We start from the raw sequence: 14,367 nt of genomic DNA on the forward strand, positions 1-14,367 counted from the left end.
ACGTGATTAATAAATTTCAGCGGATCACAGTCATGCAGAATAATAAAACAAAGTCAGAAACTTATAAATTAAAATAAACGTAAATTAAAAGAATGAATCCAACTAATTCTACCTTTTCGTCCTAGATATGTCTAGTAGTATGGTCTCGGTATAAAGGCAATAGTGACAACTCTACAGTGCCTCCTCCAAATGCCTTTGACTCAATATCCTCAGCAGCCTCACCATCCGAAGATGACACTGGCTCATCACCATTAGCAGTACGAAGTGGAACTGGCTCAGCAGCATCAACAGTATCAACAGTAGCAGGTGGCACTGGCTCAACAACATCATACATCAGAGGTGGTAGTGGTTCCTCCGGTACCACCGGAGACTCGGACACCTCTAACACCTAAATAAGTGAAACCTGGCGCCTGCGGGAGGATGGAGGGAGTGATGCATCGGTAGGTGAAATCCATCTCCTACGAGAAGAAGAAGAAGATGTAGAAACATGAGGAGAAATATGATCCCCAGAAGTACATGGCTTTGCATGGCCAGAGTGAACAAGAGCCTCTGAAACCTAACTCTTCTTCCGTCACATTGATACATGTTGTGCAGTCCTCCTGTGCCTTAGCATATCGTGTCTATCAGTCATAATGGCTATAAGTTAAAGTAAATCAAATAATTAGTGAAAGCAAGCAACACTAAAAGCAAGAAAATAAAAAAAAATGAGAAAATTCTGGAGATGCATCTCCGGTTACTAGAAACTTAAATATTGAAAAATTTCAGATATGCATTTTCGAAAATATCTGCAACACCTCAGGTGCGTCAATGGCGGCAATGCAGACATGCAAACACAAAAAGTAATGGTTTGATCATCATTTTCATCCAACAAATATGTTTTACACTATGTCTAAACTATCATTCGTGCAATTTCTACTCATTTCTTACCTTAATCATCAATTTTTACTCATTTACACAAAAACTCAAAAAAAAATCAAAACGTCAAAAAACATAATTTTTCACTTTGCTTCAGTGTTGGATGATGTTTCTGATGTTGATTGAAGATCCCTTAAGCTTTGTTGTTAGATTTTGGACTTGGTGATGAAAAAAATTGAGAGAGTTTGAAGAGGTTTTTGAGATTTTTTCGAAATGAAGAAGGAGAAGGGTTCTGACGTAATTTAAACTCCAAAACATTTCAGATATTATCTTCGAAATAAATTTGAATATGCATCTCCAAAATATTTTAACGTTAATTGAGAATTAAGTGCGTTCGAAGATATATTTCCGAAATTTGAAGGCACTGTCCTGCCTAAATATCATATAAAATAGTGCATTAAGAAATTAGCTACAATTAAATGTGTATCTAAACTTTAAATTTTATTCATAATATTTTGATATTACCATAAATTAGTCTGCATGTGGATTGTTAACAGAGATCCTAATCACATTATTTAAGCGATGTCATTTGTTATTAACACAATAAATCCAAGTCATGTTCAAATATATATATATATATATATATATATATATATATATATATATATATATATATATATATATATATATATATATATATATATATATTCCAATAACACGTGTTCACTATTAAAGAAAAAAGTCATCATAAAAACAATAGTAGTAAAGCTAGAAACGGTTTTCAGAAAAGTGTTTGACTTGAATTGCATGAATCAATTCTAGAGTATAAGATAAGAGATATGAATGGGGTCAAGAGATAGAACCAGAGTGACATCCACCTAAATGGCTTATAGAACTCAAAAAGATTGTTGGCATGAGTGCTCCACCGCCTACCGCCGGCCAATAATAGATGATCATTCATTTTTCTTTATCGCAAACAATATGAACATCATTACAAAGGGATCATAAATAGGATGAGTTATGAGATATGGTCCCATATCTCAGGCCTTCTATCTTTTCATATATGCTCTTATGATATGTTGTCTTGTTGACAGAGACAATTCCACTTTTGTGCATCTTCAATTAAAGAAAGTTCTTGTTCCGGCATCTTTGTAATAGGAAAGAGATTATTTATTTATTTATTTCTCAATAAATGAAGAATTCTCTTACTAATATGTTATTATCATTTTTTAAAGTATATGTCCATATACATCAAAATCTTTTGAAATAAAGTATCTCATTTCTTAGATGGAATTCTGTACAAAGTTTATAATGGTTTACCCTTACATACATTACTCGATTGATAGATGACTATTGTGTATCTTTCGTTTAGTTTGATAGATCACTATTGTGTATGTTTGGTTTAGTTTTTGAAAGAGAAAAAAATTTTAGAGGTGTAAAATTGGTTTTAAAATAAATAGGATGTGTTGGTTCCTATTTGAATCCATTCTCTTTCGTTAAATGCAGTAGTGGTGAAAATATTTTTATTCTTCCATTTATGTTTGAAATAATTCTCCTTTAAAAATTAATCTTGCCCAACAAAGATTGAAGTTGCTTCTTATTCAACAACGAGCTTGTATTGAATGTCTCTTTTGTTTTATTTTGATTTATTTCTATGACCTTTTTGCACCAACATTCTTAGTAGCGCCCATCGTCTCCTCTTTCTGTGCTCGATAGCTATAAGCAAATAAGCTGATTATGAGTACAAAGAAAGAGTATGTCAAGATTAGAAAAGATGGAGATGGGATATTTCTCTTTCCTCGCCTTCATGTATGGGGGTTTCTACCCTGACATTCTTTATGTCGACATGAAGGTGACCTTTGAAACTGTATATGTCGTGCTTAGTCGGAGTCACTCACTAAGCAGGTTTCAAGCATTCATTCTTATGTACCTTCAGAAATTCCTCGAAATCGAACCACTGTGGAAAAGGAGGGGTGAAATCCAGAGCCATTTCGCTGGTGGGAAAAAGGGGGAAATTTAGGAGGATGGAATTTTAGAGCGAACAAATACTTGTCCTTTATGTAATCAGGAATGAGTAAGTAGGGAAGCTTCATAGACATTTTTTCTTTTAGAATAACAGCTGCTTCACGGATCGCCCGACTAAGATTGTCAGAATCATACACAATTTCAAAGTATTTCTGGAAAGCCTGAATCTCTTTGATAAGTCAAGCTCTACCTCTTTTGAACTTTTGTTGCAAGGAGGAAAAAACATCAGTTAGATGTTAGTTTACTGTTGCAACAGTCATGAATTCTTTGGTATGATATGCCTTCCACCAGGTGTCAAATTCTTGAGTACATTAGAAGGATGGTTGGAAGGCAATGGAGTCAGCTTAGGGAAATCAGTAGCTTGTCGAGTTATTCGTCGAATGTAGTCATCTTTGAAGTAGTCAATCATATAGAGGCATAAGACATTTTTTCGACTGAAAAAAGAGTTGGGTTAGGTTTGACTGATCCCAAACTAGCACGACACCAAGTTGGATTGGTGACAGAGAATCTTCACATCTTCCTTCAAAGTCCCAATTCGAGTAGAAAGAATTCTAGGAGTCAAGAAATCTACCCATATTTTCTTTGATTCAGCTTCATGCTCGATGGTGTTGGGAACTCATGGGTGAACTAGTCAGAACCATGTGTCCTTTTAGAAAAGGGAGCCATCATTGCATTGAAGTGGTAGCTCTTGGAAAACATCAAGAAATAACACATGAAGGCTTCTCGATCTGATATGTTATTATCAGTTGGAGTCAGCAGATTCAACCAAGTTCCTTCAAGGCGAAGTTCCTTAATGACTTCGTCAACTTTATTAGGATGTTTAACATCTAGAGAAAGCTCAAATGTGGCATTGAGCCAGAGTTGAACCAGCCAGAAAGGTCCAGATAGTGGTAAGCCATCTTTAGGATGGATATTCCTTAAGGCTTCAATTGTTAACCCTGGAATTCATAGAGGGGTCCAAGGGTCAATTGGATAAGGCAAACGTTTTTGCTTTCATGTAGTTGGTTGGCTAAAGTTATATATCTCTTCTCCACCTTTAATTACCTACAACAAAAAATACACCTTGATATCCATAATGCAAGAAAGGTGACATGCTCTTCGTCCGAAACTTCGTCATCATCAGTGACATGGTAATCCTTAATTAATCAACCAAAACTAGCACGGTTATCATCGAAGTTTATGGTATCTTCGTCACTCTCGTTTGGGTCGAAGATTTCATCAGTTGGGCAAAGACCAGTGATGGCCACAACATCAAAAATAGTGGGTGTCAGCATCCTACATGGGAGTTGAAAGGTATTCATTTGTATTTCCCATAAATACAGGGAAACGACCAACATATTTTGGCAGTAGGCGGGACTAGTTCTCGAAAACTGAATAAGGTCGTAAATACCTCTTTCCTTCCAGAATTCACTCTTTTTCCCTTAATCTTGTTCAGCAAGAGGATGTAATCCTCATTTTTCTTAGTTGGGGTAGCTGAACGAAAGACACGCAAAGAAGTGGTCATGTACTCTAAGTTTAAAGGTCATATAACACTAATTATGGGTTTGGTCCTATGGTAAGAAGGGAAAGAAATCCTTAATGTTGGTAAGATCTCCAGAAGGGTCATATATATGACCCGTAAGTGCATCAGTTTTCTCAGAGATAGAGTAAGTAATTATTACCTGGGATTTGTAAATGCGCAGTTTCTCTCATAGTTGGGAGGTTTAGGAACATACTCTTGGTTCCCAATCACAGTAGCAAAGAGGAACATGTTTTCCATTGGGAGAGAATCCTTGGTATCTTTAGTGTTCTTGGATTTGGATGTCATTATTGTGAGCTTAAGATTACTGAGAGGTTTTTAAAAGAAGAAGCTTTGAAATGGAAGTTCTTAAGACAATGAAGGAAAAGAGAAGAAAAAGTGAATAAAGTGATATTTACAATGAAGAAGAAAAATACTTTTCAGTCTTTACACTTGACAAATGGCGCGAAGTAGGTGGACATGCCATTTCCTTAGAGGAAGGATCAAAACTATTTGATGCACGTAGTTATTCCATCCTACAAAGGTGTAGCCATGATGGAGAGAGGTGTGGGGTAATGGAAAACACACGTTTTTTAGGTGACTGTTGAGAGAAATATCATGATGGTTATAACGTTAATCCACTAGCAGAATAGTGTCTGAAAATGACAAAAACGCCCATATCTTCTAGTTCGTCGTGTAAGACCCCAATTTTGTCCCTAAGATCCCTCATGGCATCATATCATATCATTGCATTTGCCTCAAGGATCATTGTACACCTTGCTTCCTTCCCTGTGGGTGGGTTATCTTTCTGAGAGTGATTCTTGATCACTAAGCATGTTTTGCATTTGTATATCATTGCCTTTCCTTTTACCACTAACCAAAAGTACAAAAATATGTCATCTAACCTTTGTCTTGCAGATGAAGCAATCACCAGTCAAAATAGTCAAAGGCATTCATTGAGTAATAGATGGTGGCCATTCTTGAGAATTTGGACACCACAATCATTATCAAGAGTTCATATGAGCCATGATATCATTTTGAATCAAAATCCCAAGTGGTAGAGGTTTGAATTTCATCAGAACATTGCCAAGTCATCTGAAAGCCTAGAAAAGTCAACTGCCAAGTCAACTGTGGATTTGGAGGTGGGAAGTGATTAGAAATACTTCATTCATGTTCAAACAAGTCTCATTTGACATTTCAAACATCAACATTGAAGAAAATAAAGTCAGGCCAAAACTTTCCAAAAATAGAAAGTGACCTATAATTCAAAATTGCCAAAAATGGAAAGGTTTTAACCTAACTTCAACTTCAAATTACATCACCAAGAAAGCTTCAAATTAAATTTTGTTGAACATGAAAGTTGTAGATGGTAACCTTTGTGGTTCGTTCTGGTTGATGAATTATAGTTGTAGATGGTAACCTATCTCTTTTCCCCTAGCAGAGGTAACCTTTGTGGTTCGTTCTGGTTGATGATGGATTTTGTGGTCTTCTACCCCGTATTCGGTAGTTGTAAATCCTATGTTGTTGTGGTTTTATCCCCAACGGAGTCTGTGCTTTCTTGTGGATAATTGCCGGATGCTAGCAATTTTATCCTTAGCCAGAGTTTGTGGTTTTCTACCCCGTATTCGGTAGTTATAAACCCTAATTTCTCCCCTTTGCAGAGTTGACCTTGTTGATTCATCCTAACCGATGATGGTTACTCTTTGTGGTTATCTTCATTCAATATTCGATGTTGATATTCCCTTCTTGCTTCTGGGTAATTGCCGGTTGCTAGCAATTGTATCCCCAGCAAGTCCTTGTGGATAATTGTTGTTTATGCAATTCATCCCCAGCGGGTCGTCTTTCATTTACCCTTTTGTTGGTATTGATTGTTGCTCCCTTTGATCGGTCATCTTTATATACCTAGTTTTGGTATCCCGATGCCTTTCTTTTCGGTTGATTTATCCTTTATTAACCCAGTAACCGGTTGCGGATAATCTTCCATGCGAGTATGTTATCCACGTTCTGACGGTAATGGGTAATATATCTCATGCACTCTTCAGTCGAAGCCTGTTGTGTTTCCCTAGTCGAGTAAGGTTCGTATTCCTTTTGTGGAGTCAAATATTCTTTGTTTCTTGGATAATTGCCGGATGCTTGCAATTTATCCCCTATGAGTTATCTTTCGTTTACCCTGTTGTTGTTGGTAACGATTGTCTCTCTTTTTGGTTGATCACCTATTATATACCCAGTAACCGGTATCTCTGGTGTCTCCCTTTTCGAGTGTATTATTCACGTTCTGACGGTAATGAATAATATATCTCATTCGCTCTTTGGTTGGAATCCTTTGTTGATTTTCCCCCAGCGGAGTAAGATTCGTATTCTTTGTAGAATCGAATATCCATCCTTTGATAAGTTTGCGTTTTGCTCTTTCAGGATGATGAGTGTTTTGGCATATATACCAATTCACGTTTGCGGTAGGTCACCTATTATATACCCAGTAACCGGTATCCCTGGTGTCACTTCCATGCGAGTATATTATCTACGTTCTGACGGTAATAGATAATATATCTCATGCGAGTATACTATCCACGTTCTGACGGTAATGGATATTATATCTCATGCACTCTTTGGGTTTGTTTTTCCCAGCTGAGTAAGATTCGTTTTCCCGTTGCGGAGTCGAATGTCCATCCTGTAAGTCGATTTGCTTTTTCAAGCCCTCCTTTCGGATGATGAGTGTTTTGGCATATATACCAATTCACGCTTTGGTCGGTCACCTATTATATACCCAGTAACCGGTATCCCTGGTGTTCCTTCCTGTCTGCTCCCTATTATGACTTTGGTCCCCTGTGGAGTCAGATTTTCCTGAGTTGATGTACCTTTTCAGGTCTTTCTCAGATGTTTGGTTGATTGATATCTCTCACCCTTATATCGGTCTTAGATATTCATTCTTCCTGAGATTGTTACCCTTATACCGGTAACACCTCATTCTTTATTGCTTCTCCAGGAGAGTCTTTTTGTTAGACATTCTCCAGTGGAGTTTCTTGTGGTGATTTTACCCTTTTGCTGTATTGGCGTTTTCCCCAATATATGCAATTTTCCCCGGCAGGGAGGTTCTGTGTGAATCTTTCCCAATCCGAGTTCGGATTTTCATCCGAAGTATCCTTTGTGGATAGTTTGAGTCAGCTTGTGTCTTTCCAATGGATGTATCTTCCTTTGGAATTGTCTTCTTTTCCCTAGTTTGAGTCCTTTACTCCCTAGTGAGGTCACTAATCCAGTCGTGTCTTGTTCACGCAGTGTCAGTTTTACCCTAATTCAGAGTCGTGTCTTGCTCACGCATTCTTTTTCTTTTTCTTATCCCCATGAGAGTCCGATTAGAGTCTCTGTTCCTAGTGAGTGCATTACTCCGACGGATCTTCCTTTCTTTGTGGACCCTTATTCCCCACAGATTTGTCTTTTGCATGCATACATCTGCATCATGAGGTCTCTTAGGGACCAAAATTTGTCTCATTACTGTTATTTAAGCCCATTCTACCGCGTCGAGATGAAGATTTCTAAACTTCACTTCTCCGGATAGAATGACCTTAAATAGGGGCATCTGTAAGACCCCAATTTTGTCCCTAAGATCCCTCATGGCATCATATCATATCATTGCATTTGCCTCAAGGATCATTGTACACCTTGCTTCCTTCCCTGTGGGTGGGTTATCTTTCTGAGAGTGATTCTTGATCACTAAGCATGTTTTGCATTTGTATATCATTGCCTTTCCTTTTACCACTAACCAAAAGTACAAAAATATGTCATCTAACCTTTGTCTTGCAGATGAAGCAATCACCAGTCAAAATAGTCAAAGGCATTCATTGAGTAATAGATGGTGGCCATTCTTGAGAATTTGGACACCACAGTCATTATCAAGAGTTCATATGAGCCATGATATCATTTTGAATCAAAATCCCAAGTGGTAGAGGTTTGAATTTCATCAGAACATTGCCAGGTCATCTGAAAGCCTAGAAAAGTCAACTGCCAAGTCAACTGTGGATTTGGAGGTGAGAAGTGATTAGAAATACTTCATTCATGTTCAAACAAGTCTCATTTGACATTTCAAACATCAACATTGAAGAAAATAAAGTCAGGCCAAAACTTTCCAAAAATAGAAAGTGACCTATAATTCAAAATTGCCAAAAATGGAAAGGTTTTAACCTAACTTCAACTTCAAATTACATCACCAAAAAAGCTTCAAATGAAATTTTGTTGAACATGAAAGTTGTAGATCTTTCTCTCCCATTTCCAAAAAGTCCAAGATCATCAATTTCTCATGTGTGGTTAAGGAGATTTGATCAAAACATGGCAAAGTGTACTTGAAGCTTCAAATGGGCATAACTTCTCAACCAAAGCTCCAATTCAAGTGGTTCTTTTTGCTAAATTCTTATTTTGACCTCTACTTTCCAAATCTTGCATTACATAACATGCATTATCATCACATGAACATTTGCCAATTCACTTGATTTTTGGAGGGAAATTATGGAATTTAAAATTGGTGCATGGCTTGATCTTTTTTCCATTACCATTGGCTCCAAAATGAAAGTTGAAGTAAATTTGAAGGCAAACCCGTGCACTGTTCACCATGCATTTTCATGCATAGGGTGAAAATCCCAAATTGCACAAACACCTCATTTTGCTAATTCCACTTACCATTGGCTAAACATGATTAGAAGGGTGATTAGCATAGCATATATAAATGAAGCCCTAACTGTTTTCATCATAACAACACTCACAATTTCAGATCTAGATCAAAACTATCAAATTTTTCTCTCAAATTTTTTTGGAAAATTCTTCAAACAAGATCCATTTCTCTTGATCAATTCATCTTCCTGAAGTATTCTTGAGCAAGTTGGAAGGAGAATTCGAGAGAAACTGTGCCTGTTTTGTTCATATTTGAAGCTTGAAAGCATCCATGGCAATGTCAAATTCTGTTGGATTCAAGAATAATTGAGCTTCGATCTCTCATTCAATCATCCATACAAGTATTATAGAAGAACTTTTGAGCATTGCAAGGCCTTGAACCACACGAATTCCAAAGCTGCTCTTCAAGAGGTTACAAATTGATTCTCTCCTTTCTCAAAATTATTATGCTATTGTTGTAGATCTTGTGATGCTGGTTATGCTGAGCTTTAATTCATGAAATTCCATGCAGAATTGAGTTAGTTATGTTGATTTAAAGATCCATGCATGAAACTTGATTTGCTCGATTTGATCTTAAAATGTGGATTTATGCTTACTTATTCATTGATTCGTGACCTACATTGAATATGCTACATGATGATGTGTTTAATTTCCATTTCTGGAACAAAAGTTCTTGATGCATGATGATGTTGTTACTGTTCACATGAAACGCATGAGGAAGAAGATGATAATTGCTTTGGCCACGGTTTTTAATCCATTAGAAACACTTTTCCTGGTGCTGCATGTGTTTGTTAAGAGAGGCGCATGTACTGGTCCATGTATTCGCATGCATGGCATTTTGATTGGCTCTGAGGCACTTGACTTGGCCACATGTGCATTGACCGGCCAAGTCAATTAATGAAATGGCTGCGTTTCATTCACTGAGCGCGCTACTATTTGAAATGTTCCTCACTTCGATTCCCCATTGCGCCAGATTTTCAAATGCCATGCTATATTTTCCAATTTCCCTCCATGATTCCATATGCTTGCTTCATACATTTTTTTTATTTTTCATCATCTTACAAAATTCATATTAATTTGAAAAATCATCCAAAAACTATGAGGTTTTTTGCATTGCATTCCTTATCTGGTCTTTTTTTTTGGATCATTTTTCCATAAATTGTGCTTGGCTGGATTTCATTTTGTGCTAGGGAATGTGAACATGTATGCATTTTGTACCTTGCCTTGCTATATCATTTGTGAAATGCTGGTTTTTAATCCAATGAATGTGAAAATTTGTATGACGAAACTAGACACTTTGCTTGACATTTGATTACTAACCTTTGTGTGTTTTATAGGTTGATGTTGACTCATTTGAGTTTGACTTTTGGCTTACACATTTTGTACATTGGGATTGCTTGTTGCTTATTGACTGTTGTTTGGTTGTTTGAACTTTGTACTGATTTGTTTGATGTTTCCACAGGTACATAAGTTGCTTTAAGTTCACTTTGAACTTGCTTTTGCTTGGTTGCTTAACCACTTAGGTATAACCTCTCTTCTTCATGTAGTCTGGAAGACCTGTCCTGTTATGTGGGCAGGCACCTGTCTGAAGTCCTCCTTAAGAGGCAATGCTTGTGATTGTTTACTCTTTGTGCCAAGCAGGAAAAGTCCTCTTATGAGGCAATTGGTAGATAAAAGAATGTGTAATCCATCTTCTACTATTCAGTGTGTCATCCACTTTGCTCACACAATGTGTTGATGCATTGTGGATATTAACCCAAGATCTTATAGAGTCAAATCACTTGTGGAGAAGAGTTCCAACTTTCTGAACTCCCACACATTCTATTGTTTAAAGCTCTCCCTGACCAGGGATAAGAGCTGTGAGGCACACCCCTCATCTCCATTTCATCTGCTTCACCCTAACTCTCAATGTTAGGGTTAAGAGCTCATATTACCCCATTCCAGTTGACCGTAAAGTCTAACCTTGTTTGAGCCTAATTGATTGTATATAGTGTGTGCTAACTGACTTGATTGTCTGTTTACTTGATTCATCTGTGCATATGTGCTTGAGTGTGTCTTTGTGCATTTATCATCATCATTTGTATATCATTTCATAAACTTTGCTTTATAGCATTTTTGCTTTGTCCATGGAGGAGACAAGCATAAGTCCATTACTTGGCAGTTGTTCCTATGATATGGTGTGAGACTAGTATAAGTCCATTGATTGGCATCTGGTATCATTGTTTTGTTTTAGGAGATTGGTGTAAAACCATTGATTGGTATCCGGTATCCATGTTTGTTTGTGAGACTAGTATAAGTCCATTGATTGGCATCTGGTATCATTGTTTTGTTTTAGGAGATTGGTGTAAAACCATTGATTGGTATCCGGTATCCATGTTTGTTTGTGAGATTAGTGTAAGTCCATTGATTGGCGTCTGGTATCATTGTTTTTTTAGGAGATTGGTGTAAGTCCATTGATTGGCATCCGGTATCCATTTGCTTTGCTCATTTGCTTATTTGCATTGTTGCCTTATTCCAAAGGAATCACTTGAATCATCTACATATGATCTCAAGAGGTGAACATCTAAGAAGTTCTACTTCCTCACCCTCTCACCTTTTGTTTCTTTAAACCTCCATCTGTGCATGTTAATACAAACCTGAAAACTATTGTGCAAACATTTTCATTTCTTTTTAAATTAGAAACCTAGGCTTTAGGCCTTTGATTTTTCAAACTCCATTTCATAATACTTCTTTGAATTGAATTCTAATCATACTTTGACCACTCTTTTGTGAATAAATCCTAATTGGTTAATCCAACTCATTCAATTGTTTTGTGGCTTTGTCTATTTTTGATAAGTTTTCATACATTAGCCATAGGTTTGATTTATCCTAGTTGGTTGATGTTAATCTCACCTTTTTGTCCTTAGTGATTGAATTGTAAGACTTCCTTGCTTATTATAGGGTTAACCCCTCACTAGCAAGTTGAAGCTTTTCTCACATGGTGGACTTGTTGTTTGTACAAGGTTGAGTTTTCTCCCGTGGATAATGAAAGACCTTAGGGTTTTTGTTTTAAAATCAATCCATTCATATTTTTGGAAATCTTTTAGCCGAACTACGACGTTTTGATCCTTACCTTCCATGGAAAGGTACGTAGGCAACGGGTTCATCCGTTCAAACACAAAAATAATAACTTGTATATTCTTTTCTCATCCGTTCAATCCATGTTTGCACAATAAATATTTCATAAACAAATAACATTTCATACAACAAGTGTGAAAAGGGCTCCCTAGGAGTACCTAGGACGTTTTGGGTGCCTAACACCTTCCCATTGCGTAATTAACCCCTTACCCAGATCTCTGATCTTTTCATTAGTTTTATATGTGTAAAACTTCTTAGGCTTTTGTTCGCTTTTTAGCCATTCCTTTGGATAAATAAAAGTGCGGTGGCGACTCGATTCTTTGTATGCTTTGCTTTTGGTTTAATCAATAAATCACAAAGTGATGAATACACCGCTACAGAAAAGTGGCGACTCTGTTGGGGATAACATTAGACCTTCCTCAGTGGGTTTTGCCTACTTTTCACCCTTGTTGTATGATATTGTTTATTTGTTATATGACATATTTTTGTACAATTTGGGATAACTGTATTGATTGTAATGTTTGAATTGCTTGATATACAATTGCTTGTTTGCTTGGTGATCTCTGTGAGATGAGTTCTATATCCGAACTCGAGTGCACCTTAGGATAGGAGAATGGCATAGTCTTGTCGACTTGTGTGGAGTATTCCTTAACAAGTTGACTTGCGAGTCCATTCACTTGGTGGAGGTCATGTTGGATTAATAATGTCACACAAGTTATTTGTGGTTAGGCATTATTCTTTCAATCATGTGCCTTAGAAGCCAAGGACCTTAGTTTACCAAGCCCATCTTGGCCTATTTTAGGACGTAGTGCGGAGGTCGTTCAGATGTCAGATCTAATGCGATTGTTACGCGATACTACACTCATAAGAATCTCTCTTGAGAATATTTTTGGAATACGAGTATTCGTTCCTCCGATAATATTCGAAAGATGGGATGATGACTATGGGAACCTCTGGTAGAACACGTTCGGCAGGTTTAAACCCTAGTACACTCCCTTTGGGTGGTTCTTAACCGAGACTCCATGCTCGTGACTATCAACAAACCCGTGATTCATGGTTGAGTCGTTCAGACATCCTTAATATCAATGGAACTTGGGTGTTGATAAGGTGAAAACCATAATCCACCAAAATGGATGATTGATATTAAGGATGATTGAGCCGGTTCATGCATCGTTAATATCAATGGAACTTGGGTGTTGATAAGGTGAAAACCATAATCCACTAAAATGGATGATTGATATTAAGGATACTATGAGCTTTCCCATGACCTTTGTCTGGTGTGATTTGCTTGATCCTTGAGTGTGATTGTTGCATTCATGCATTCATGCATTCATCTGCATTCATGTCATCAGAAAAATGAGAAAATTTCAAGGAACTTAAAGGGTTTATTTGCAAAATTTTCAGACATGGAAAGACCAAAAAGGCATACAAAGAAGTACAGCTTTCGACAACCCGATCTGAAAGAGTTAAGGAATCTGACATCCTATGTATTAGATCCCTTGGGTTTCAAAGCTCGTTATGGGAAGCTTCTGCCTCTGTTGACTACTCAGGTTGACGAAGGGTTGATGAGTACCTTGGCTCAGTTTTATGATCCTCTGTATCATTGCTTCTCCTTCCGGACTTCCAGTTGTTGCCTACGCTCGAGGAATATGCTCATCTTGTGGGTATTCCTATTCTGGATCAGGTGTCGTTCAGTGGCTTGGAGAGTATTCCGACTTCTCGAGAGATCGCAGACTTGTTGCACATAGATGAATCCCTGATTGAAGCGCATATGACCACCAAGGGTGGAATTCAGGGTCTTCCTTCTGATTTTCTCATCGCTCAAGCTACCGTTTATGGGAAGGCAATGAGTGAGGATGCCTTTGAGGCCATATTCGTGTTGCTCATCTATTGTTTGGTATTGTTCCCCAACATCGACAAATTTGTGGATGTGAACGCCATTAGGATCTTTTCTGTTCTTAATCCCGTTCCTACTATGTTGGGTGATGCCTATTTCTATTTGCATCTGAGGAACGCAAAGGGTGGAGGAGTTATTGTGTGCTGTTTGCCTCTGTTGTATAAGTGGTTTATTTCTCACTTACCGCAGACAGTTGCTTTCAAGGAGAACAAGGGATGTCTACGGTGGTCTACGAGACTTATGTCTCTCACTAATGACGATATCTCTTGGTATGATCGTGTGTATGATACTGTTCAGATCATTGATTATTGTGGTG

Source organism: Lathyrus oleraceus, chromosome 5 (genome assembly GCF_024323335.1).
Source record: "Lathyrus oleraceus cultivar Zhongwan6 chromosome 5, CAAS_Psat_ZW6_1.0, whole genome shotgun sequence".
NCBI lineage: Eukaryota > Viridiplantae > Streptophyta > Magnoliopsida > Fabales > Fabaceae > Lathyrus > Lathyrus oleraceus.